A 3,913-nucleotide genomic window follows, 5' to 3' on the forward strand; every position below is an offset into this window, starting at 1 on the left:
GGCACTGAACAAAACGCTGTAACTGAACAGAACACTTCTCACTCCAGCAATGTGCAGACTACGCAGCGTCTGCTATGGAAAATCCTTGTTTTCAAATCGACAGAATGCAAGATAGAACAAAATTAAGGAAAATAGCGTTTTCGTGAAAACGGTAGGCGCGATTTAAACTTTATTTCAATTTCTTAATATGAAGAATGATGCAAAGGATAAGGTTTATATCTAAATAAATGATAAAAACGTAAAAGAAATAAAGAAACCTCTTGCTCAGCTCTTCTGGAGTGAGAAAGTCTATGACCTTTGACCCTGCGCTAGTGCTCTTCTTGAGGACGTCTTCCAAGACGGTTTCGAAGACATCGTGAAGGAACTTGTTGACGGAGGGGGATAGCCCACGGATCTGTTTAACAGCTGAAAATAACAAACAGACTAGTTCACAGAAAGTTAAAGGAGTAAAAACACCATCCTGGTTGCTGCCATACATCTCAGCTTTATGCCCCTGTCACGCATATATAGCCGACAATGGCCTCCCGACCTCCTCCAGTTAGACCATGGTTGGAAGTCAGTCGTGACTCTCTCGTGAGCAATGCCATCTCAGGTTGAGAGTTCGTCGGCGAGGTTGCCTACGAATCTTTTCAACAGTCGTCTGTGCCTGCCAACTTTTTTTTTTATAAAACCCGGAAAGTACTTCGTTTGGATGCGATCAGCTAGAGGAACGAACTGGGGCTTGCTAGGATGGATTCCAGGACACTCCGAACATTTTATTTGAATATTCGAAATATCACTTCCATGTATCTCTTTCCGCACCCCTAACTTCGAAGTAAGAAGCAAAGCCACACACCCGCCCACCACCAACACCCAGTCCAGTTCAAGCCACATCTTTGCCCGGACGTTGAACCCAAACATATAACCGTTAGATATAACACTATCGGTTAAATCGAAGAGCAAGGTCACTGCCCTAGTCCATGATATATAACAATGGGAGCCAGCGTAGATACAGACAAGCTGCCTGTCATGCACATGCACCATTTGTTTTTACAAATTGGCATAAGGTGTAGATATGGTTCACACCATGCATTGTTTTGGAGGTTGTGGTCAGAGTGTGATAGAAAGACTACGCATACGGGGCATATCTAACATGTACAATACGAGATTTTTGACATTCACAAATCCCGATTTGCGACGGACTGTTACACCAGACTATACTGAATTGCTTCAAAGTGTCGAAAAGTAACATAGTATCACATTACATCGGGTTTTGTGTATTTGACGAAGCATTCCTATGTACATAGCAAAGTTTTGAAATGTTTGAGTCATTGTTAGAACGTAACAAGAAAAGAGCATTTTTTCCAGCTGTACAAAATGACAATTCTTCAATTCTATTACGTAATGTACCTAATTAAGAGCCTGCGTATAGAATGGTTAGAGAAAGAAGGTTAGTAAAAGAAAAAAAGTAATATATGTAACAGTTAGTATGAGGAACCTTGACTGAGACTTCCACATACCCTTCTCCGGACAATGTCCGTTTGTCGGATGTCCATTGTGTCCGTTCCTCTCTCCTGTACAATAAAGTCCAGAATTATGGGATAAATCATCGATAACAAAATCATTAAAGAAATCATCTTCATAATCATCATCATCATCATTAGGGGTGGGAACCGGTACAGAAAATTCAGGTCCGGGTCCGGTTCAGGTCCAGAGGATCAGGTCCAGGTCCTGACCTGAACCTAGACCTGATTCATTATGTGAAAAGTTGTGAATGGACGATACTCAAAACAATGGTCCATTTTGCTACAAAGAAATCTGTTTTGTGTAGTATTCGACTCCCACTGGCGTTTTAGAAATTCTACAAGGCTAACTACTGTAAAAGTTGGTAAAGATTACTATAGTGTCTACTCTGCTTCGCTCTTGTTATTTGCCTAGACCGGTAACCCCGAAAACGTGCGAATGGCTTGCTATATAATCAGTTCAATTTCCAATCGGTCCAACATCCGGTTCATGGCAATTTTTTCAGGTCCGGTTTTTCTGGACCGGTCCGAAGTCAGGTACCCATTTTTACGCCTGGGTGAAGTGAGGATGGTCGTGTAAAGTGCCTTTCCCAGTGGCACAACGTCGCCCTTCCGAGAAAGTTGATCTATATTATATTCTTACGCGGCCTATACCTTGGAGAAGCTCAGCTAAACCGGACTGAGGTTTCCACTGCTGTAAACATCTAATCCTCTAATCAGTGGTCAGCCAATCCGGGAATCGACTTTACCTAAAGATAACACTCTGATTGTCAGATGGACTACAGACGAAGCTCTGCTTAGGAAAACGAACTATGCCTGTCTGTCCGCCTGTCTGTCGTAGTCTCAAAACACACAAATATTTTTGACATCAAAGACTATGAGATACTTTATGTAGAACACTTTCTTTCCCTGTCACCGTCTCCTTTCTAGTTACCTACCTTGTTCCCATTCACCTTTCAAGGCCTAGGAGACATGTTGAACACAACATACACGTGCACGTGTGTGAGTAATTGCCCTCTTAACAAGTCGGAAACTGCAAGAAAAACTGCAACTACAGAAAGCCGTCTCATGGGGGATGTACACAGGAAGCTGGGTGACTGGCGCATGCATTAAACATTACAGCTATCACCATGCATCTTAGAACACACAAGTCTCGCTGTGAATGTGATATCGTAGACAACTGAGTATGGTGAAGGAATAGGGAAAAGTTAGGATACCTTGAGCCCTGGGATACATGTGAAGATGTTATATGAGAACAAGTATAAGGTTGGGATTGGTGGGGAGACCATGCTGCGTAACAAAGTGTAACATACCATTGGCATTACCCGTTCCGTTTGGTGTATGCGTATCTCCATTTGGTTCTATTCTTCCATTCATTCCTGTTGAAAAGCAGGGATGGTAAGGGTAAGATTACAATATGTACATATATAACATCCCCATTTTGAAAGGCAGTAAGTATACTCCTTTCGTTCGTTTATCCAGACCCTTGTAGTTTCTAGCACAGGGCAGCAAGGTTCCTAGCAGATTCAGGAGTAGAGTATATTTTTATGGAGTGTGCCAGTCCTTCCCCTTTAACTCAAAGCACCTGCTCGAACACCGGACCCGCATTTTACGAAAGACGTGTGTAGCCCCAACCAAAATACCCTTCCGAGGATTGAATTGGGGTCTTCCAGTTACCAATACCTGGAACCAGGAGCTTAACTGTGAGGCTAGCTGCGACCAGTTAAGCTAAAGGGACACCCCACACTCATTTAACGTTTACGTATAGGATCAGCATCCATCACATCGAGAACTTTTGTACATACTTTCTTGTGTTCCCTACTAAACCTATTTTGTTTCCAAACATGACGTTGCGCTTTTATATAGAGATCTGAATAGAAGAGAAACGTGTATAGTCGTTCGCTCAGGAAGAGTCATTACCTATGGCCAGGCGTACGTGCGTGCTCTCCGCACTGTTCAGAGCTGATAATGATGTTGGTTTTCAATCATAGTCGATGAAATCCTTATCTTCCTTAGCTGCCACTCTATGTATCCACATCACCTTCACCTTAAATGCATCTATACATGTTGTATGTATGTTGACTGAGATTCCGATCGCAGTCTGTACCGGTAGAATCGTCGATTCTGTCGGATGGCAATCTCTACACTACCATATATACATGTATACATACTTATGAATGTATGCATGTATTTATGTATGTATCTTTTGTATGTATCATTTGTAGTTATTGATGGTTGGGTTTTAAGCGTAGTTCCGATCGCGATATCTAGATGATCATATCTAGAAGGTATACAACATCCATAAACATCAAGTTGCTCCTGAACTATATCAAAACACAGCGATGTGCCTTCTGGTAAGAAAGCGGTAAGTTTTACCTGGGTGTACAGCATGAATCAACGATTTACTGCCA

General features: G+C 42.2%; 1 long non-coding RNA gene across 2 annotated transcripts in view; it reads right to left on the bottom strand.

Moving 5' to 3' along the window:
• Positions 1 to 262: 262 nt before the first annotated feature.
• Positions 263 to 3,913, bottom strand: part of LOC118427764 — a 14,154-nt gene continuing 10,503 nt past the window's right edge. The window contains exons 2-3 of one of the 2 annotated variants that reach the window (XR_004832573.1): positions 2,816 to 2,881; positions 263 to 405 (exon numbers count right to left, since the gene is read on the bottom strand). This is a non-coding gene — a long non-coding RNA (uncharacterized LOC118427764). Of the gene's footprint in view, positions 406 to 1,499; positions 1,554 to 2,815; positions 2,882 to 3,913 lie in introns of those variants that run through there. The other variant, XR_004832572.1, reaches the window with a different exon arrangement.

This window comes from Branchiostoma floridae, chromosome 12, assembly GCF_000003815.2.
Source record: "Branchiostoma floridae strain S238N-H82 chromosome 12, Bfl_VNyyK, whole genome shotgun sequence".
In the NCBI taxonomy this organism is placed as follows: Eukaryota; Metazoa; Chordata; class Leptocardii; order Amphioxiformes; family Branchiostomatidae; genus Branchiostoma; species Branchiostoma floridae.